We start from the raw sequence: 24,037 nt of genomic DNA, 5'->3' as shown, positions 1-24,037 counted from the left end.
GGGAAATTAAAATCAAAAAGACACAGCCACCCCAAAGTTTGGGACGGCTCTGTTTACAAGAACCTCGTTTATGGTACAAGTTCAATATCGCAGAAAGTGAAAAATGGATAAAGAAGTTGTGGTACTTACGTACAATGCAATATCACTCAGCAATGAAATCTATGTCATCAGGCCCGTAGCAGCATAATGAGTGGATTCAGGTATGATGATTCTAACTGAAATAAGTCACACAGAAAAAGAAACATCATAAGATATCATTAATACACGGAATGTAAACTTGGCTACACAGGAACTGGATTACAAAACAGAACAGGGTCTCAAATTTAGGAAACCAACTTATGCTTGCTTAAGGGGAAAGGTGAGTTGGGGTGCTGCATAAAACCAGAGATTGAAATGAGCACAGATAAAGTTCCTTAAGCCAAATATGGAATAGACAAGAACTACTCCTTGCTCAACGAAATGGACTCAACACCCCATATTAAACGCCTAAGAATGTACCTGACTAGTAAGAATTTTCAAACCTATGGATTGCTATGTCTCCGAAAGAAAATCAAGCGTGTGTACAGGGGCATAAACGCAGCAGTGATAGGATTGGAGAGGTTCGGTGAGCAAATGAAGACCCTTTGAAGTCATATTGCATGGTACCCATTCCACGGGTCTCAACTCTCCAGGTTTAAGGGATTCTTCCTTCAGCTAAAACATGCACGTGGAACCCAGAGTATGATCAACCGTGTGATCGGGAGACGTGTTCCAATATGTCTCAGTTCTCGTCCCCTGGTACTCGGGTGCAACATTCCAGACGCTTTACTAACACTCTCCCGACTTGGAGAGTCAGTGCCTTTAACCTCCTGTTTGGCCCATTTGCAATTTCTGCGGAAGATGAACAGGAATAGGGAGAACCAATGAGAGACTAGCTGGAGGTGTCTGGACGGGCAAATTTAACTCTCATTTCCCACCAGGAAGAGGAATTAACCAAAGGCTCAGCGTGCCGCGCCGGAACCAGATTAGGGCCTGAAGCAATCCTGCGGTGTTGCGGCCAGCTCACAAGAAAGCGAGTTGAAGAAAGGAGCTCAGGGGCACTGTAATTCACAAACCTGCAGAGTTATAAATGACAGCTATCGTCCAAAAATATACTGAAGTAAGGCTGCCAAGAGGACTTGAAAGCGGGGCAGAATTGCAGGAAACCGATTTCAGGAGGTAGACTGGAATTGCATTTAAAGCATAGGAAAAGAGGCAGAACGTCCACAATGATGCACTTGGCCAAAAAGGGCGTATGCGTTTTTTCCTGAATATATTCAGGAAAAAACGCATACGCCCTTTTTGGCCAACCAAGCAAGCTTGTAAAGGAAATCTGCACTACAATGAAGTCTCACTTCCCCCCGGTCAAAAGGGCCATCTGAAAAAAGTGTAAAATCCAGAAAGGCAGGACAGGCCATGGAGAACTGGGAGCCTTGTTATGCTGATGGGCGGGATGTAAATTGCCAACAGCCACTCGGGAGAGGTGTATGGTGTTTCCTGAAACATCTAAAAAACAAAGCAACACAGCCTAGGGCACTTCCACTTATGGTCCTATAGCTTAGGGAAATTAAAATCAAAAAGACACAGCCACCCCAAAGTTTGGGACGGCTCTGTTTACAAGAACCTCGTTTACGGTACAAGTTCAATATCGCAGAAAGTGAAAAATGGATAAAGAAGTTGTGGTACTTACGTACAATGCAATATCACTCAGCAATGAAATCTATGTCATCAGGCCCGTAGCAGCATAATGAGTGGATTCAGGTATGATGATTCTAACTGAAATAAGTCACACAGAAAAAGAAACATCATAAGATATCATTAATACACGGAATGTAAACTTGGCTACACAGGAACTGGATTACAAAACAGAACAGGGTCTCAAATTTAGAAAACCAACTTATGCTTGCTTAAGGGGAAAGGTGAGTTGGGGTGCTGCATAAAACCAGAGATTGAAATGAGCACAGATAAAGTTCCTTAAGCCAAATATAGAATAGACAAGAACTACTCCTTGCTCAATGAAATGGACTCAACACCCCATATTAAACGCCTAAGAATGTACCTGACTAGTAAGTATCTTAAAACCTATGGATTGCTATGTCTCTGAAAGAAAATCAAGCGTGTGTACAGGGGCATAAACGCAGCAGTGATAGGATTGGAGAGGTTCGGTGAGCAAATGAAGACCCTTTGAAGTCATATTGCATGGTACCCATTCCACGGGTCTCAACTCTCCAGGTTTAAGGGATTCTTCCTTCAGCTAAAACATGCACGTGGAACCCAGAGTATGATCAACCGTGTGATCGGGAGACGTGTTCCAATATGTCTCAGTTCTCGTCCCCTGGTACTCGGGTGCAACATTCCAGACGCTTTACTAACACTCTCCCTACTTGGAGAGTCAGTGCCTTTAACCTCCTGTTTGGCCCATTTGCAATTTCTGAGGAAGATGAACAGGAATAGGGAGAACCAATGAGAGACTAGCTGGAGGTGTCTGGACGGGCAAATTTAACTCTCATTTCCCACCAGGAAGAGGAATTAACCAAAGGCTCAGCGTGCCGTGCCGGAACCAGATTAGGGCCTGAAGCAATCCTGTGGTGTTGCGGCCAGCTCACAAGAAAGCGAGTTGAAGAAAGGAGCTCAGGGGCACTGTAATTCACAAACCTGCAGAGTTATAAATGACAGCTATCATCCAAAAATATACTGAAGTAAGGCTGCCAAGAGGACTTGAAAGCGGGGCAGAATTGCAGGAAACCGATTTCAGGAGGTAGACTGGAATTGCATTTAAAGCATAGGAAAAGAGGCAGAACGTCCACAATGATGCACTTGGCCAAAAAGGGCGTATGCGTTTTTTCCTGAATATATTCAGGAAAAAACGCATACGCCCTTTTTGGCCAACCAAGCAAGCTTGCAAAGGAAATCTGCACTACAATGAAGTCTCACTTCCCCCCGGTCAAAAGGGCCATCTGAAAAAAGTGTAAAATCCAGAAAGGCAGGACAGGCCATGGAGAACTGGGAGCCTTGTTATGCTGATGGGCGGGATGTAAATTGCCAACAGCCACTCTGGAGAGGTGTATAGTGTTTCCTGAAACATCTAAAAAACAAAGCAACACAGCCTAGGGCACTTCCACTTATGGTCCTATAGCTTAGGGAAATTAAAATCAAAAAGACACAGCCACCCCAAAGTTTGGGACGGCTCTGTTTACAAGAACCTCGTTTACGGTACAAGTTCAATATCGCAGAAAGTGAAAAATGGATAAAGAAGTTGTGGTACTTACGTACAATGCAATATCACTCAGCAATGAAATCTATGTCATCAGGCCCGTAGCAGCATAATGAGTGGATTCAGGTATGATGATTCTAACTGAAATAAGTCACACAGAAAAAGAAACATCATAAGATATCATTAATACACGGAATGTAAACTTGGCTACACAGGAACTGGATTACAAAACAGAACAGGGTCTCAAATTTAGGAAACCAACTTATGCTTGCTTAAGGGGAAAGGTGAGTTGGGGTGCTGCATCAAACCAGAGATTGAAATGAGCACAGATAAAGTTCCTTAAGCCAAATATGGAATAGACAAGAACTACTCCTTGCTCAACGAAATGGACTCAACACCCCATATTAAACGCCTAAGAATGTACCTGACTAGTAAGAATTTTCAAACCTATGGATTGCTATGTCTCCGAAAGAAAATCAAGCGTGTGTACAGGGGCATAAACGCAGCAGTGATAGGATTGGAGAGGTTCGGTGAGCAAATGAAGACCCTTTGAAGTCATATTGCATGGTACCCATTCCACGGGTCTCAATTCTCCATGTTTAAGGGACTCTGCCTTCAGGTAAAACATGCACGTGGAACCCAGAGTATGATCAACCGTGTGATCGGGAGACGTGTTCCAATATGTCTCAGTTCTCGTTCCCTGGTACTCGGGTGCAACATTCCAGACGCTTTACTAACACTCTCCCGACTTGGAGAGTCAGTGCCTTTAACCTCCTGTTTGGCCCAGTTTGCAATTTCTGCGGAATATGAACAGGAATAGGGAGAACCAAAGAGAGACTAGCTGGAGGTGTCTGGACGGGCAAATTTAACTCTCATTTCCCACCAGGAAGAGGAATTAACCAAAGGCTCAGCGTGCCGTGCCGGAACCAGATTAGGGCCTGAAGCAATCCTGCGGTGTTGCGGCCAGCTCACAAGAAACCGAGTTGAAGAAAGGAGCTCAGGGGCACTGTAATTCACAAACCTGCAGAGTTATAAATGACAGCTATCGTCCAAAAATATACTGAAGTAAGGCTGCCAAGAGGACTTGAAAGCGGGGCAGAATTGCAGGAAACCGATTTCAGGAGGTAGACTGGAATTGCATTTAAAGCATAGGAAAAGAGGCAGAACGTCCACAATGATGCACTTGGCCAAAAAGGGCGTATGCGTTTTTTCCTGAATATATTCAGGAAAAAACGCATACGCCCTTTTTGGCCAACCAAGCAAGCTTGCAAAGGAAATCTGCACTACAATGAAGTCTCACTTCCCCCCGGTCAAAAGGGCCATCTGAAAAAAAGTGTAAAATCCAGAAAGGCAGGACAGGCCATGGAGAACTGGGAGCCTTGTTATGTTGATGGGCGGGATGTAAATTGCCAACAGCCACTCGGGAGAGGTGTATGGTGTTTCCTGAAACATCTAAAAAACAAAGCAACAGAGCCTAGGGCACTTCCACTTATGGTCCTATAGCTTAGGGAAATTAAAATCAAAAAGACACAGCCACCCAAAAGTTTGGGACGGCTCTGTTTACAAGAACCTCGTTTACGGTACAAGTTCAATATCGCAGAAAGTGAAAAATGGATAAAGAAGTTGTGGTACTTACGTACAATGCAATATCACTCAGCAATGAAATCTATGTCATCAGGCCCGTAGCAGCATAATGAGTGGATTCAGGTATGATGATTCTAACTGAAATAAGTCACACAGAAAAAGAAACATCATAAGATATCATTAATACACGGGATGTAAACTTGGCTACACAGGAACTGGATTACAAAACAGAACAGGGTCTCAAATTTAGAAAACCAACTTATGCTTGCTTAAGGGGAAAGGTGAGTTGGGGTGCTGCATAAAACCAGAGATTGAAATGAGCACAGATAAAGTTCCTTAAGCCAAATATAGAATAGACAAGAACTACTCCTTGCTCAATGAAATGGACTCAACACCCCATATTAAACGCCTAAGAATGTACCTGACTAGTAAGTATCTTAAAACCTATGGATTGCTATGTCTCTGAAAGAAAATCAAGCGTGTGTACAGGGGCATAAACGCAGCAGTGATAGGATTGGAGAGGTTCGGTGAGCAAATGAAGACCCTTTGAAGTCATATTGCATGGTACCCATTCCACGGGTCTCAACTCTCCAGGTTTAAGGGATTCTTCCTTCAGCTAAAACATGCACGTGGAACCCAGAGTATGATCAACCGTGTGATCGGGAGACGTGTTCCAATATGTCTCAATTCTCGTCCCCTGGTACTCGGGTGTAACATTCCAGACGCTTAACTAACACTCTCCCGACTTGGAGAGTCAGTGCCTTTAACCTCCTGTTTGGCGCATTTGCAATTTCTGAGGAAGATGAACAGGAATAGGAAAAACCAATGAGAGACTAGGTGGAGGTGTCTGGACGGGCAAATTTAACTCTCATTTCCCACCAGGAAGAGGAATTAACCAAAGGCTCAGCGTGCCGTGCCGGAACCAGATTAGGGCCTGAAGCAATCCTGCGGTGTTGCGGCCAGCTCACAAGAAAGCGAGTTGAAGAAAGGAGCTCAGGGGCACTGTAATTCACAAACCTGCACAGTTATAAATGACAGCTATCATCCAAAAATATACTGAAGTAAGGCTGTCAAGAGGACTTGAAAGCGGGGCAGAATTGCAGGAAACCGATTTCAGGAGGTAGACTGGAATTACATTTAAAGCATAGGAAAAGAGGCAGAACGTCCAAATTGATGCACTTGGCCAAAAAGGGCGTATGCGTTTTTTCCTGAATATATTCAGGAAAAAACGCATACGCCCTTTTTGGCCAACCAAGCAAGCTTGTAAAGGAAATCTGCACTACAATGAAGTCTCACTTCCCCCCGGTCAAAAGGGCCATCTGAAAAAAGTGTAAACTCCAGAAAGGCAGGACAGGCCATGGAGAACTGGGAGCCTTGTTATGCTGATGGGCGGGATGTAAATTGCCAACAGCCACTCGGGAGAGGTGTATGGTGTTTCCTGAAACATCTAAAAAACAAAGCAACAGAGCCTAGGGCACTTCCACTTATGGTCCTATAGCTTAGGGAAATTAAAATCAAAAAGACACAGCCACCCCAAAGTTTGGGACGGCTCTGTTTACAAGAACCTCGTTTACGGTACAAGTTCAATAGCGCAGAAAGTGAAAAATGGATAAAGAAGTTGTGGTACTTACGTACAATGCAATATCACTCAGCAATGAAATCTATGTCATCAGGCCCATAGCAGCATAATGAGTGGATTCAGGTATGATGATTCTAACTGAAATAAGTCACACAGAAAAAGAAACATCATAAGATATCACTAATACACAGAATGTAAACTTGGCTACACAGGAACTGGATTACAAAACAGAACAGGGTCTCAAATTTAGAAAACCAACTTATGCTTGCTTAAGGGGAAAGGTGAGTTGGGGTGCTGCATAAAACCAGAGATTGAAATGAGCACAGATAAAGTTCCTTAAGCCAAATATGGAATAGACAAGAACTACTCCTTGCTCAACGAAATGGACACAACAGCCCATATTAAACGCCTAAGAATGTACCTGACTAGTAAGTATCTTAAAACCTATGGATTGCTATGTCTCTGAAAGAGAATCAAGCGTGTGTACAGGGGCATAAACGCAGCAGTGATAGGATTGGAGAGGTTCGGTGAGCAAATGAAGACCCTTTGAAGTCATATTGCTTGGTACCCATTCCACGGGTCTCAACTCTCCAGGTTTAAGGGATTCTTCCTTCAGGTAAAACATGCACGTGGAACCCAGAGTATGATCAACCGTGTGATCGGGAGACGTGTTCCAATATGTCTCAATTCTCGTCCCCTGGTACTCGGGTGTAACATTCCAGACGCTTTACTAACACTCTCCCGACTTGGAGAGTCAGTGCCTTTAACCTCCTGTTTGGCCCATTTGCAATTTCTGCGGAAGATGAACAGGAATAGGGAGAACCAATGAGAGACTAGCTGGAGGTGTCTGGACGGGCAAATTTAACTCTCATTTCCCACCAGGAAGAGGAATTAACCAAAGGCTCAGCGTGCCGTGCCGGAACCAGATTAGGGCCTGAAGCAATCCTGCGGTGTTGCGGCCAGCTCACAAGAAAGCGAGTTGAAGAAAGGAGCTCAGGGGCACTGTAATTCACAAACCTGCAGAGTTATAAATGACAGCTATCGTCCAAAAATATACTGAAGTAAGGCTGCCAAGAGGACTTGAAAGCGGGGCAGAATTGCAGGAAACCGATTTCAGGAGGTAGACTGGAATTGCATTTAAAGCATAGGAAAAGAGGCAGAACGTCCACAATGATGCACTTGGCCAAAAAGGGCGTATGCGTTTTTTCCTGAATATATTCAGGAAAAAACGCATACGCCCTTTTTGGCCAACCAAGCAAGCTTGCAAAGGAAATCTGCACTACAATGAAGTCTCACTTCCCCCCGGTCAAAAGGGCCATCTGAAAAAAGTGTAAAATCCAGAAAGGCAGGACAGGCCATGGAGAACTGGGAGCCTTGTTATGCTGATGGGTGGGATGTAAATTGCCAACAGCCACTCTGGAGAGGTGTATAGTGTTTCCTGAAACATCTAAAAAACAAAGCAACACAGCCTAGGGCACTTCCACTTATGGTCCTATAGCTTAAGGAAATTAAAATCAAAAAGACACAGCCACCCCAAAATTTGGGACTGCTCTGTTTACAAGAACCTCGTTTATGGTACAAGTTCAATATCACAGAAAGTGAAAAATGGATAAAGAAGTTGTGGTACTTACGTACAATGCAATATCACTCAGCAATGAAATCTATGTCATCAGGCCCGTAGCAGCATAATGAGTGGATTCAGGTATGATGATTCTAACTGAAATAAGTCACACAGAAAAAGAAACATCATAAGATATCATTAATACACGGAATGTAAACTTGGCTACACAGGAACTGGATTACAAAACAGAACAGGGTCTCAAATTTAGGAAACCAACTTATGCTTGCTTAAGGGGAAAGGTGAGTTGGGGTGCTGCATAAAACCAGAGATTGAAATGAGCACAGATAAAGTTCCTTAAGCCAAATATGGAATAGACAAGAACTACTCCTTGCTCAACGAAATGGACTCAACACCCCATATTAAACGCCTAAGAATGTACCTGACTAGTAAGTATCTTAAAACCTATGGATTGCTATGTCTCTGAAAGAAAATCAAGCGTGTGTACAGGGGCATAAACGCAGCAGTGATAGGATTGGAGAGGTTCGGTGAGCAAATGAAGACCCTTTGAAGTCATATTGCATGGTACCCATTCCACGGGTCTCAACTCTCCAGGTTTAAGGGATTCTTCCTTCAGCTAAAACATGCACGTGGAACCCAGAGTATGATCAACCGTGTGATCGGGAGACGTGTTCCAATATGTCTCAATTCTCGTCCCCTGGTACTCGGGTGTAACATTCCAGACGCTTTACTAACACTCTCCCGACTTGGAGAGTCAGTGCCTTTAACCTCCTGTTTGGCCCATTTGCAATTTCTGTGGAAGATGAACAGGAATAGGGAGAACCAATGAGAGACTAGCTGGAGGTGTCTGGACGGGCAAATTTAACTCTCATTTCCCACCAGGAAGAGGAATTAACCAAAGGCTCAGCATGCTGTGCCGGAACCAGATTAGGGCCTGAAGCAATCCTGCGGTGTTGCGGCCAGCTCACAAGAAAGCGAGTTGAAGAAAGGAGCTCAGGGGCACTGTAATTCACAAACCTGCAGAGTTATAAATGACAGCTATCATCCAAAAATATACTGAAGTAAGGCTGTCAAGAGGACTTGAAAGCGGGGCAGAATTGCAGGAAACCGATTTCAGGAGGTAGACTGGAATTGCATTTAAAGCATAGGAAAAGAGGCAGAACGTCCACAATGATGCACTTGGCCAAAAAGGGCGTATGCGTTTTTTCCTGAATATATTCAGGAAAAAACGCATACGCCCTTTTTGGCCAACCAAGCAAGCTTGTAAAGGAAATCTGCACTACAATGAAGTCTCACTTCCCCCCGGTCAAAAGGGCCATCTGAAAAAAGTGTAAACTCCAGAAAGGCAGGACAGGCCATGGAGAACTGGGAGCCTTGTTATGCTGATGGGCGGGATGTAAATTGCCAACAGCCACTCGGGAGAGGTGTATGGTGTTTCCTGAAACATCTAAAAAACAAAGCAACAGAGCCTAGGGCACTTCCACTTATGGTCCTATAGCTTAGGGAAATTAAAATCAAAAAGACACAGCCACCCCAAAGTTTGGGACGGCTCTGTTTACAAGAACCTCGTTTACGGTACAAGTTCAATAGCGCAGAAAGTGAAAAATGGATAAAGAAGTTGTGGTACTTACGTACAATGCAATATCACTCAGCAAAGAAATCTATGTCATCAGGCCCATAGCAGCACAATGAGTGGATTCAGGTATGATGATTCTAACTGAAATAAGTCACACAGAAAAAGAAACATCATAAGATATCACTAATACACGGGATGTAAACTTGGCTACACAGGAACTGGATTACAAAACAGAACAGGGTCTCAAATTTAGAAAACCAACTTATGCTTGCTTAAGGAGAAAGGTGAGTTGGGGTACTGCATCAAACCAGAGATTGAAATGAGCACAGATAAAGTTCCTCAGCCAAATATAGAATAGACAAGAACTACTCCTTGCTCAACGAAATGGACTCAACACCCCATATTAAACGCCTAAGAATGTACCTGACTAGTAAGTATCTTAAAACCTATGGATTGCTATGTCTCTGAAAGAAAATCAAGCGTGTGTACAGGGGCATAAACGCAGCAGTGATAGGATTGGAGAGGTTCGGTGAGCAAATGAAGACCCTTTGAAGTCATATTGCATGGTACCCATTCCACGGGTCTCAATTCTCCAGGTTTAAGGGACTCTGCCTTCAGGTAAAACATGCACGTGGAACCCAGAGTATGATCAACCGTGTGATCGGGAGACGTGTTCCAATATGTCTCAGTTCTCGTCCCCTGGTACTCGGGTGCAACATTCCAGACGCTTTACTAACACTCTCCCGACTTGGAGAGTCAGTGCCTTTAACCTCCTGTTTGGTCCAGTTTGCAATTTCTGCGTAAGATGAACAGGAATAGGGAGAACCAATGAGAGACTAGCTGGAGGTGTCTGGACGGGCAAATTTAACTCTCATTTCCCACCAGGAAGAGGAATTAACCAAAGGCTCAGCGTGCCGTGCCGGAACCAGATTAGGGCCTGAAGCAATCCTGTGGTGTTGCGGCCAGCTCACAAGAAAGCGAGTTGAAGAAAGGAGCTCAGGGGCACTGTAATTCACAAACCTGCAGAGTTATAAATGACAGCTATCATCCAAAAATATACTGAAGTAAGGCTGCCAAGAGGACTTGAAAGCAGGGCAGAATTGCAGGAAACCGATTTCAGGAGGTAGACTGGAATTGCATTTAAAGCATAGGAAAAGAGGCAGAACGTCCACAATGATGCACTTGGCCAAAAAGGGCGTATGCGTTTTTTCCTGAATATATTCAGGAAAAAAAGCATACGCCCTTTTTGGCCAACCAAGCAAGCTTGCAAAGGAAATCTGCACTACAATGAAGTCTCACTTCCCCCCGGTCAAAAGGGCCATCTGAAAAAAGTGTAAAATCCAGAAAGGCAGGACAGGCCATGGAGAACTGGGACCCTTGTTATGCTGATGGGCGGGATGTAAATTGCCAACAGCCACTCGGGAGAGGTGTATGGTGTTTCCTGAAACATCTAAAAAACAAAGCAACAGAGCCTAGGGCACTTCCACTTATGGTCCTATAGCTTAGGGAAATTAAAATCAAAAAGACACAGCCACCCAAAAGTTTGGGACGGCTCTGTTTACAAGAACCTCGTTTACGGTACAAGTTCAATATCGCAGAAAGTGAAAAATGGATAAAGAAGTTGTGGTACTTACGTACAATGCAATATCACTCAGCAATGAAATCTATGTCATCAGGCCCGTAGCAGCATAATGAGTGGATTCAGGTATGATGATTCTAACTGAAATAAGTCACACAGAAAAAGAAACATCATAAGATATCATTAATACACGGGATGTAAACTTGGCTACACAGGAACTGGATTACAAAACAGAACAGGGTCTCAAATTTAGAAAACCAACTTATGCTTGCTTAAGGGGAAAGGTGAGTTGGGGTGCTGCATAAAACCAGAGATTGAAATGAGCACAGATAAAGTTCCTTAAGCCAAATATAGAATAGACAAGAACTACTCCTTGCTCAATGAAATGGACTCAACACCCCATATTAAACGCCTAAGAATGTACCTGACTAGTAAGTATCTTAAAACCTATGGATTGCTATGTCTCTGAAAGAAAATCAAGCGTGTGTACAGGGGCATAAACGCAGCAGTGATAGGATTGGAGAGGTTCGGTGAGCAAATGAAGACCCTTTGAAGTCATATTGCATGGTACCCATTCCACGGGTCTCAACTCTCCAGGTTTAAGGGATTCTTCCTTCAGCTAAAACATGCACGTGGAACCCAGAGTATGATCAACCGTGTGATCGGGAGACGTGTTCCAATATGTCTCAATTCTCGTCCCCTGGTACTCGGGTGTAACATTCCAGACGCTTAACTAACACTCTCCCGACTTGGAGAGTCAGTGCCTTTAACCTCCTGTTTGGCGCATTTGCAATTTCTGAGGAAGATGAACAGGAATAGGAAAAACCAATGAGAGACTAGGTGGAGGTGTCTGGACGGGCAAATTTAACTCTCATTTCCCACCAGGAAGAGGAATTAACCAAAGGCTCAGCGTGCCGTGCCGGAACCAGATTAGGGCCTGAAGCAATCCTGCGGTGTTGCGGCCAGCTCACAAGAAAGCGAGTTGAAGAAAGGAGCTCAGGGGCACTGTAATTCACAAACCTGCACAGTTATAAATGACAGCTATCATCCAAAAATATACTGAAGTAAGGCTGTCAAGAGGACTTGAAAGCGGGGCAGAATTGCAGGAAACCGATTTCAGGAGGTAGACTGGAATTACATTTAAAGCATAGGAAAAGAGGCAGAACGTCCAAATTGATGCACTTGGCCAAAAAGGGCGTATGCGTTTTTTCCTGAATATATTCAGGAAAAAACGCATACGCCCTTTTTGGCCAACCAAGCAAGCTTGTAAAGGAAATCTGCACTACAATGAAGTCTCACTTCCCCCCGGTCAAAAGGGCCATCTGAAAAAAGTGTAAACTCCAGAAAGGCAGGACAGGCCATGGAGAACTGGGAGCCTTGTTATGCTGATGGGCGGGATGTAAATTGCCAACAGCCACTCGGGAGAGGTGTATGGTGTTTCCTGAAACATCTAAAAAACAAAGCAACAGAGCCTAGGGCACTTCCACTTATGGTCCTATAGCTTAGGGAAATTAAAATCAAAAAGACACAGCCACCCCAAAGTTTGGGACGGCTCTGTTTACAAGAACCTCGTTTACGGTACAAGTTCAATAGCGCAGAAAGTGAAAAATGGATAAAGAAGTTGTGGTACTTACGTACAATGCAATATCACTCAGCAATGAAATCTATGTCATCAGGCCCATAGCAGCATAATGAGTGGATTCAGGTATGATGATTCTAACTGAAATAAGTCACACAGAAAAAGAAACATCATAAGATATCACTAATACACAGAATGTAAACTTGGCTACACAGGAACTGGATTACAAAACAGAACAGGGTCTCAAATTTAGAAAACCAACTTATGCTTGCTTAAGGGGAAAGGTGAGTTGGGGTGCTGCATAAAACCAGAGATTGAAATGAGCACAGATAAAGTTCCTTAAGCCAAATATGGAATAGACAAGAACTACTCCTTGCTCAACGAAATGGACACAACAGCCCATATTAAACGCCTAAGAATGTACCTGACTAGTAAGTATCTTAAAACCTATGGATTGCTATGTCTCTGAAAGAGAATCAAGCGTGTGTACAGGGGCATAAACGCAGCAGTGATAGGATTGGAGAGGTTCGGTGAGCAAATGAAGACCCTTTGAAGTCATATTGCTTGGTACCCATTCCACGGGTCTCAACTCTCCAGGTTTAAGGGATTCTTCCTTCAGGTAAAACATGCACGTGGAACCCAGAGTATGATCAACCGTGTGATCGGGAGACGTGTTCCAATATGTCTCAATTCTCGTCCCCTGGTACTCGGGTGTAACATTCCAGACGCTTTACTAACACTCTCCCGACTTGGAGAGTCAGTGCCTTTAACCTCCTGTTTGGCCCATTTGCAATTTCTGCGGAAGATGAACAGGAATAGGGAGAACCAATGAGAGACTAGCTGGAGGTGTCTGGACGGGCAAATTTAACTCTCATTTCCCACCAGGAAGAGGAATTAACCAAAGGCTCAGCGTGCCGTGCCGGAACCAGATTAGGGCCTGAAGCAATCCTGCGGTGTTGCGGCCAGCTCACAAGAAAGCGAGTTGAAGAAAGGAGCTCAGGGGCACTGTAATTCACAAACCTGCAGAGTTATAAATGACAGCTATCGTCCAAAAATATACTGAAGTAAGGCTGCCAAGAGGACTTGAAAGCGGGGCAGAATTGCAGGAAACCGATTTCAGGAGGTAGACTGGAATTGCATTTAAAGCATAGGAAAAGAGGCAGAACGTCCACAATGATGCACTTGGCCAAAAAGGGCGTATGCGTTTTTTCCTGAATATATTCAGGAAAAAACGCATACGCCCTTTTTGGCCAACCAAGCAAGCTTGCAAAGGAAATCTGCACTACAATGAAGTCTCACTTCCCCCCGGTCAAAAGGGCCATCTGAAAAAAGTGTAAAATCCAGAAAGGCAGGACAGGCCATGGAGAACTGGGAGCCTTGTTATGCTGATGGGCGGGATGTAAATTGCCAACAGCCACTCTGGAGAGGTGTATAGTGTTTCCTGAAACATCTAAAAAACAAAGCAACACAGCCTAGGGCACTTCCACTTATGGTCCTATAGCTTAAGGAAATTAAAATCAAAAAGACACAGCCACCCCAAAATTTGGGACTGCTCTGTTTACAAGAACCTCGTTTATGGTACAAGTTCAATATCACAGAAAGTGAAAAATGGATAAAGAAGTTGTGGTACTTACGTACAATGCAATATCACTCAGCAATGAAATCTATGTCATCAGGCCCGTAGCAGCATAATGAGTGGATTCAGGTATGATGATTCTAACTGAAATAAGTCACACAGAAAAAGAAACATCATAAGATATCATTAATACACGGAATGTAAACTTGGCTACACAGGAACTGGATTACAAAACAGAACAGGGTCTCAAATTTAGGAAACCAACTTATGCTTGCTTAAGGGGAAAGGTGAGTTGGGGTGCTGCATAAAACCAGAGATTGAAATGAGCACAGATAAAGTTCCTTAAGCCAAATATGGAATAGACAAGAACTACTCCTTGCTCAACGAAATGGACTCAACACCCCATATTAAACGCCTAAGAATGTACCTGACTAGTAAGTATCTTAAAACCTATGGATTGCTATGTCTCTGAAAGAAAATCAAGCGTGTGTACAGGGGCATAAACGCAGCAGTGATAGGATTGGAGAGGTTCGGTGAGCAAATGAAGACCCTTTGAAGTCATATTGCATGGTACCCATTCCACGGGTCTCAACTCTCCAGGTTTAAGGGATTCTTCCTTCAGCTAAAACATGCACGTGGAACCCAGAGTATGATCAACCGTGTGATCGGGAGACGTGTTCCAATATGTCTCAATTCTCGTCCCCTGGTACTCGGGTGTAACATTCCAGACGCTTTACTAACACTCTCCCGACTTGGAGAGTCAGTGCCTTTAACCTCCTGTTTGGCCCATTTGCAATTTCTGTGGAAGATGAACAGGAATAGGGAGAACCAATGAGAGACTAGCTGGAGGTGTCTGGACGGGCAAATTTAACTCTCATTTCCCACCAGGAAGAGGAATTAACCAAAGGCTCAGCATGCTGTGCCGGAACCAGATTAGGGCCTGAAGCAATCCTGCGGTGTTGCGGCCAGCTCACAAGAAAGCGAGTTGAAGAAAGGAGCTCAGGGGCACTGTAATTCACAAACCTGCAGAGTTATAAATGACAGCTATCATCCAAAAATATACTGAAGTAAGGCTGTCAAGAGGACTTGAAAGCGGGGCAGAATTGCAGGAAACCGATTTCAGGAGGTAGACTGGAATTGCATTTAAAGCATAGGAAAAGAGGCAGAACGTCCACAATGATGCACTTGGCCAAAAAGGGCGTATGCGTTTTTTCCTGAATATATTCAGGAAAAAACGCATACGCCCTTTTTGGCCAACCAAGCAAGCTTGTAAAGGAAATCTGCACTACAATGAAGTCTCACTTCCCCCCGGTCAAAAGGGCCATCTGAAAAAAGTGTAAACTCCAGAAAGGCAGGACAGGCCATGGAGAACTGGGAGCCTTGTTATGCTGATGGGCGGGATGTAAATTGCCAACAGCCACTCGGGAGAGGTGTATGGTGTTTCCTGAAACATCTAAAAAACAAAGCAACAGAGCCTAGGGCACTTCCACTTATGGTCCTATAGCTTAGGGAAATTAAAATCAAAAAGACACAGCCACCCCAAAGTTTGGGACGGCTCTGTTTACAAGAACCTCGTTTACGGTACAAGTTCAATAGCGCAGAAAGTGAAAAATGGATAAAGAAGTTGTGGTACTTACGTACAATGCAATATCACTCAGCAATGAAATCTATGTCATCAGGCCCATAGCAGCACAATGAGTGGATTCAGGTATGATGATTCTAACTGAAATAAGTCACACAGAAAAAGAAACATCATAAGATATCACTAATACACGGGATGTAAACTTGGCTACACAGGAACTGGATTACAAAACAGAACAGGGTCTCAAATTTAGAAAACCAACTTATGCTTGCTTAAGGAGAAAGGTGAGTTGGGGTACTGCATCAAACCAGAGATTGAAATGAGCACAGATAAAGTTCCTCAGCCAAATATAGAATAGACAAGAACTACTCCTTGCTCAACGAAATGGACTCAACACCCCATATTAAACGCCTAAGAATGTACCTGACTAGTAAGTATCTTAAAACCTATGGATTGCTATGTCTCTGAAAGAAAATCAAGCGTGTGTACAGGGGCATAAACGCAGCAGTGATAGGATTGGAGAGGTTCGGTGAGCAAATGAAGACCCTTTGAAGTCATATTGCATGGTACCCATTCCACGGGTCTCAATTCTCCAGGTTTAAGGGACTCTGCCTTCAGGTAAAACATGCACGTGGAACCCAGAGTATGATCAACCGTGTGATCGGGAGACGTGTTCCAATATGTCTCAGTTCTCGTCCCCTGGTACTCGGGTGCAACATTCCAGACGCTTTACTAACACTCTCCCGACTTGGAGAGTCAGTGCCTTTAACCTCCTGTTTGGTCCAGTTTGCAATTTCTGCGTAAGATGAACAGGAATAGGGAGAACCAATGAGAGACTAGCTGGAGGTGTCTGGACGGGCAAATTTAACTCTCATTTCCCACCAGGAAGAGGAATTAACCAAAGGCTCAGCGTGCCGTGCCGGAACCAGATTAGGGCCTGAAGCAATCCTGTGGTGTTGCGGCCAGCTCACAAGAAAGCGAGTTGAAGAAAGGAGCTCAGGGGCACTGTAATTCACAAACCTGCAGAGTTATAAATGACAGCTATCATCCAAAAATATACTGAAGTAAGGCTGCCAAGAGGACTTGAAAGCAGGGCAGAATTGCAGGAAACTGATTTCAGGAGGTAGACTGGAATTGCATTTAAAGCATAGGAAAAGAGGCAGAACGTCCACAATGATGCACTTGGCCAAAAAGGGCGTATGCGTTTTTTCCTGAATATATTCAGGAAAAAAAGCATACGCCCTTTTTGGCCAACCAAGCAAGCTTGCAAAGGAAATCTGCACTACAATGAAGTCTCACTTCCCCCCGGTCAAAAGGGCCATCTGAAAAAAGTGTAAAATCCAGAAAGGCAGGACAGGCCATGGAGAACTGGGAGCCTTGTTATGCTGATGGGCGGGATGTAAATTGCCAACAGCCACTCGGGAGAGGTGTATGGTGTTTCCTGAAACATCTAAAAAACAAAGCAACAGAGCCTAGGGCACTTCCACTTATGGTCCTATAGCTTAGGGAAATTAAAATCAAAAAGACACAGCCACCCCAAAGTTTGGGACGGCTCTGTTTACAAGAACATCGTTTACGGTACAAGTTCAATATCACAGAAAGTGAAAAATGGATAAAGAAGTTGTGGTACTTACGTACAATGCAATATCACTCAGCAATGAAATCTATGTCATCAGGCCCGTAGCAGCATAATGAGTGGATTCAGGTATGATGATTCTAACTGAAATAAGTCACACAGAAAAAGAAACATCATAAGATATCACTAATACACGGAATGTAAACTTGGCTACACAGGAACTGGATTACAAATCAGAACAGGGTCTCAAATTTAGAAAACCAACTTATGCTTGCTTAAGGGGAAAGGTGAGTTGGGGTGCTGCATAAAACCAGAGATTGAAATGAGCACAGATAAAGTTCCTTAAGCCAAATATGGAATAGACAAGAACTACTCCTTGCTCAACGAAATGGACACAACAGCCCATATTAAACGCCTAAGAATGTACCTGACTAGTAAGTATCTTAAAACCTATGGATTGCTATGTCTCTGAAAGAGAATCAAGCGTGTGTACAGGGGCATAAACGCAGCAGTGATAGGATTGGAGAGGTTCGGTGAACAAATGAAGACCCTTTGAAGTCATATTGCTTGGTACCCATTCCACGGGTCTCAACTCTCCAGGTTTAAGGGATTCTTCCTTCAGGTAAAACATGCACGTGGAACCCAGAGTATGATCAACCGTGTGATCGGGAGACGTGTTCCAATATGTCTCAATTCTCGTCCCCTGGTACTCGGGTGTAACATTCCAGACGCTTTACTAACACTCTCCCGACTTGGAGAGTCAGTGCCTTTAACCTCCTGTTTGGCCCATTTGCAATTTCTGCGGAAGATGAACAGGAATAGGGAGAACCAATGAGAGACTAGCTGGAGGTGTCTGGACGGGCAAATTTAACTCTCATTTCCCACCAGGAAGAGGAATTAACCAAAGGCTCAGCGTGCCATGCCGGAACCAGATTAGGGCCTGAAGCAATCCTGCGGTGTTGCGGCCAGCTCACAAGAAAGCGAGTTGAAGAAAGGAGCTCAGGGGCACTGTAATTCACAAACCTGCAGAGTTATAAATGACAGCTATCGTCCAAAAATATACTGAAGTAAGGCTGCCAAGAGGACTTGAAAGCGGGGCAGAATTGCAGGAAACCGATTTCAGGAGGTAGACTGGAATTGCATTTAAAGCATAGGAAAAGAGGCAGAACGTCCACAATGATGCACTTGGCCAAAAAGGGCGTATGCGTTTTTTCCTGAATATATTCAGGAAAAAACGCATACGCCCTTTTTGGCCAACCAAGCAAGCTTGCAAAGGAAATCTGCACTACAATGAAGTCTCACTTCCCCCCGGTCAAAAGGGCCATCTGAAAAAAGTGTAAAATCCAGAAAGGCAGGACAGGCCATGGAGAACTGGGAGCCTTGTTATGCTGATGGGCGGGATGTAAATTGCCAACAGCCACTCTGGAGAGGTTTGTAGTGTTTCCTGAAACATCTAAAAAACAAAGCAACACAGCCTAGGGCACTTCCACTTATGGTCCTATAGCTTAAGGAAATTAAAATCAAAAAGACACAGCCACCCCAAAGTTTGGGACTGCTCTGTTTACAAGAACCTCGTTTATGGTACAAGTTCAATATCGCAGAAAGTGAAAAATGGATAAAGAAGTTGTGGTACTTACGTACAATGCAATATCACTCAGCAATGAAATCTATGTCATCAGGCCCGTAGCAGCATAATGAGTGGATTCAGGTATGATGATTCTAACTGAAATAAGTCACACAGAAAAACAAACATCATAAGATATCATTAATACACGGAAGGTAAACTTGGCTACACAGGAACTGGATTACAAAACAGAACAGGGTCTCAAATTTAGGAAACCAACTTATGCTTGCTTAAGGGGAAAGGTGAGTTGGGGTGCTGCATAAAACCAGAGATTGAAATGAGCACAGATAAAGTTCCTTAAGCCAAATATGGAATAGACAAGAACTACTCCTTGCTCAACGAAATGGACTCAACACCCCATATTAAACGCCTAAGAATGTACCTGACTAGTAAGTATCTTAAAACCTATGGATTGCTATGTCTCTGAAAGAAAATCAAGCGTGTGTACAGGGGCATAAACGCAGCAGTGATAGGATTGGAGAGGTTCGGTGAGCAAATGAAGACCCTTTGAAGTCATATTGCATGGTACCCATTCCACGGGTCTCAACTCTCCAGGTTTAAGGGATTCTTCCTTCAGCTAAAACATGCACGTGGAACCCAGAGTATGATCAACCGTGTGATCGGGAGACGTGTTCCAATATGTCTCAATTCTCGTCCCCTGGTACTCGGGTGTAACATTCCAGACGCTTTACTAACACTCTCCCGACTTGGAGAGTCAGTGCCTTTAACCTCCTGTTTGGCCCATTTGCAATTTCTGAGGAAGATGAACAGGAATAGGGAGAACCAATGAGAGACTAGCTGGAGGTGTCTGGACGGGCAAATTTAACTCTCATTTCCCACCAGGAAGAGGAATTAACCAAAGGCTCAGCATGCTGTGCCGGAACCAGATTAGGGCCTGAAGCAATCCTGCGGTGTTGCGGCCAGCTCACAAGAAAGCGAGTTGAAGAAAGGAGCTCAGGGGCACTGTAATTCACAAACCTGCAGAGTTATAAATGACAGCTATCATCCAAAAATATACTGAAGTAAGGCTGTCAAGAGGACTTGAAAGCGGGGCAGAATTGCAGGAAACCGATTTCAGGAGGTAGACTGGAATTGCATTTAAAGCATAGGAAAAGAGGCAGAACGTCCACAATGATGCACTTGGCCAAAAAGGGCGTATGCGTTTTTTCCTGAATCAGGAAAAAACGCATACGCCCTTTTTGGCCAACCAAGCAAGCTTGCAAAGGAAATCTGCACTACAATGAAGTCTCACTTCCCCACGGTCAAAACGGCCACCTGAAAAAAGTGTAAAATCCAGAAAGGCAGGACAGGCCATGGAGAACTGGGAGCCTTGTTATGCTGATGGGCGGTATGTTAATTGCCAACAGCCACTTGGAGAAGTGTATGGTGTTTCCTTAAACATCTAAAAAACAAAGCAACAGAGCCTAGGGCACTTCCACTTATGGTCCTATAGCTTAGGGAAATTAAAATCAAAAAGACACAGCCACCCCAAAGTTTGGGACGGCTCTGTTTACAAGAACCTCATTTACGGTACAAGTTCAATAGCGCAGAAAGTGAAATATGGATAAAGAAGTTGTGGTACTTACGTATAATGCAATATCACTCAGCAATGAAATCTATGTCATCAGGCCCATAGCAGCATAATGAGTGGATTCAGGTATGATGATTCTAACTGAAATAAGTCACACAGAAAAAGAAACATCATAAGATATCACTAATACACGGAATGTAAACTTGGCTACACAGGAACTGGATTACAAATCAGAACAGGGTCTCAAATTTAGAAAACCAACTTATGCTTGCTTAAGCGAAAAGGTGAGTTGGGGTGCTGCATCAAACCAGAGATTGAAATGAGCACAGATAAAGTTCCTTAAGCCAAATATGGAATAGACAAGAGCTACTCCTTGCTCAACGAAATGGACTCAACACCCCATATTAAACGCCTAAGAATGTACCTGACTAGTAAGTATCTTAAAACCTATGGATTGCTATGTCTCTGAAAGAAAATCAAGCGTGTGTACATGGGCATAAACGCAGCACTGATAGGATTGGAGAGGTTCGGTGAGCAAATGAAGACCCTTTGAAGTCATATTGCATGGTACCCATTCCACGGGTCTCAACTCTCCTGGTTTAAGGGATTCTTCCTTCAGCTAAAACATGCACGTGGAACCCAGAGTATGATCAACCATGGGATCGGGAGACGTGTTCCAATATGCCTCAGTTCTCGTCCCCTGGTACTCGGGTGCAACATTCCAGACGCTTTACTAACACTCTCCCGACTTGGAGAGTCAGTGCCTTTAACCTCCTGTTTGGCCCAGTTTGCAATTTCTGCGGAAGATGAACAGGAATAGGGAGAGCCAAAGAGAGACTAGCTGGAGGAGTCTAGACGGGCAAATTTAACTCTCATTTCCCACCAGGAAGAGGAATTAACCAAAGGCTCAGCGTGCCGTGCCGGAACCAGATTAGGGCCTGAAGCAATCCTGCGGTGTTGCGGCCAGCTCACAAGAAAGAGGGTTGAAGAAAGGAGCTCAGGGGCAGTGTAATTCACAAACCTGCAGAGTTATAAATGACAGCTATCGTCCAAAAATATACTGAAGTAAGGCTGCCAAGAGGACTTGAAAGCGGGGCAGAATTGCAGGAAACCGATTTCAGGAGGTAGACTGGAATTGCATTTAAAGCATAGGAAAAGAGGCAGAACGTCCACAATGATGCACTTGGCCAAAAAGGGCGTATGCGTTTTTTCCTGAATATATTCAGGAAAAAACGCATACGCCCTTTTTGGCCAACCAAGCAAGCTTGCAAAGGAAATCTGCACTACAATGAAGTCTCACTTCCCCACGGTCAAAAGGGCCATCTGGAAAAAGTGTAAAATCCAGAAAGGCAGGACAGGCCATGGAGAACTGGGAGCCTTGTTATGCTGATGGGCGGTATGTTAATTGCCAACAGCCACTTGGGAGAAGTGTATGGTGTTTCCTTAAACATCTAAAAAACAAAGCAACAGAGCCTAGGGCACTTCCACTTATGGTCCTATAGCTTAGGGTAATTAAAATGAAAAAGACACAGCCACCCCAAAGTTTGGGAAGGCTCTGTTTACAAGAACCTCGTTTACGGTACAAGTTCAATAGCGCAGAAAGTGAAATATGGATAAAGAAGTTGTGGTACTTACGTACAATGCAATATCACTCAGCAATGAAATCTATGTCATCAGGCCCGTAGCAGCATAATGAGTGGATTCAGGTATGATGATTCTAACTGAAATAAGTCACACAGAAAAAGAAACATCATAAGATATCACTAATACACGGAATGTAAACTTGGCTACACAGGAACTGGATTACAAATCAGAACAGGGTCTCAAATTTAGAAAACCAACTTATGCTTGCTTAAGCGAAAAGGTGAGTTGGGGTGCTGCATCAAACCAGAGATTGAAATGAGCACAGATAAAGTTCCTTAAGCCAAATATGGAATAGACAAGAGCTACTCCTTGCTCAACGAAATGGACTCAACACCCCATATTAAACGCCTAAGAATGTACCTGACTAGTAAGTATCTTAAAACCTATGGATTGCTATGTCTCTGAAAGAAAATCAAGCATGTGTACAGGGGCATAAACGCAGCAGTGATAGGATTGGAGAGGTTCGGTGAGCAAATGAAGACCCTTTGAAGTCATATTGCATGGTACCCATTCCACGGGTCTCAACTCTCCTGGTTTAAGGGATTCTTCCTTCAGCTAAAACATGCACGTGGAACCCAGAGTATGATCAACCATGGGATCGGGAGACGTGTTCCAATATGCCTCAGTTCTCGTCCCCTGGTACTCGGGTGCAACATTCCAGACGTTTTACTAACACTCTCCCGACTTGGAGAGTCAGTGCCTTTAACCTCCTGTTTGGCCCAGTTTGCAATTTCTGGGGAAGATGAACAGGAATAGGGAGAGCCAAAGAGAGACTAGCTGGAGGAGTCTAGACGGGCAAATTTAACTCTCATTTCCCACCAGGAAGAGGAATTAACCAAAGGCTCAGCGTGCCGTGCCGGAACCAGATTAGGGCCTGAAGCAATCCTGCGGTGTTGCGGCCAGCTCACAAGAAAGCGAGTTGAAGAAAGGAGCTCAGGGGCAGTGTAATTCACAAACCTGCAGTTATAAATGACAGCTATCGTCCAAAAATATACTGAAGTAAGGCTGCCAAGAGGACTTGAAAGCGGGGCAGAATTGCAGGAAACCGATTTCAGGAGGTAGACTGGAATTGCATTTAAAGCATAGGAAAAGAGGCAGAACGTCCACAATGATGCACTTGGCCAAAAAGGGCGTATGCGTTTTTTCCTGAATATATTCAGGAAAAAACGCATACGCCCTTTTTGGCCAACCAAGCAAGCTTGCAAAGGAAATCTGCACTACAATGAAGTCTCACTTCCCCATGGTCAAAACGGCCACCTGAAAAAAGTGTAAAATCCAGAAAGGCAGGACAGGCCATGGAGAACTGGGAGCCTTGTTATGCTGATGGGCGGTATGTTAATTGCCAACAGCCACTTGGAGAAGTGTATGGTGTTTCCTTAAACATCTAAAAAACAAAGCAACAGAGCCTAGGGCACTTCCACTTATGGTCCTATAGCTTAGGGAAATTAAAATCAAAAAGACACAGCCACCCCAAAGTTTGGGACGGCTCTGTTTACAAGAACCTCATTTACGGTACAAGTTCAATAGCGCAGAAAGTGAAATATGGATAAAGAAGTTGTGGTACTTACGTATAATGCAATATCACTCAGCAATGAAATCTATGTCATCAGGCCCATAGCAGCATAATGAGTGGATTCAGGTATGATGATTCTAACTGAAATAAGTCACACAGAAAAAGAAACATCATAAGATATCACTAATACACGGAATGTAAACTTGGCTACACAGGAACTGGATTACAAATCAGAACAGGGTCTCAAATTTAGAAAACCAACTTATGCTTGCTTAAGCGAAAA

General features: G+C 43.9%; 1 long non-coding RNA gene across 1 annotated transcript in view; it reads right to left on the bottom strand.

Moving 5' to 3' along the window:
• Positions 1 to 9,644: 9,644 nt before the first annotated feature.
• The window catches only part of LOC309978919, a 289,414-nt gene continuing 275,021 nt past the window's right edge, over positions 9,645 to 24,037 (bottom strand). Inside the window, exons 2-3 of the long non-coding RNA XR_014327157.1 lie at positions 15,926 to 16,007; positions 9,645 to 9,691 (exon numbers count right to left, since the gene is read on the bottom strand). This is a non-coding gene — a long non-coding RNA (uncharacterized lncRNA). The remainder of the gene's footprint in view (positions 9,692 to 15,925; positions 16,008 to 24,037) is intronic.

Source organism: Leucopleurus acutus, assembly GCF_964270905.1.
Source record: "Leucopleurus acutus genome assembly, contig: HAP1_SCAFFOLD_128, whole genome shotgun sequence".
Taxonomy (NCBI): domain Eukaryota; kingdom Metazoa; phylum Chordata; class Mammalia; order Artiodactyla; family Delphinidae; genus Leucopleurus; species Leucopleurus acutus.
This window is presented reverse-complemented; position numbering and strand designations above follow the sequence as displayed.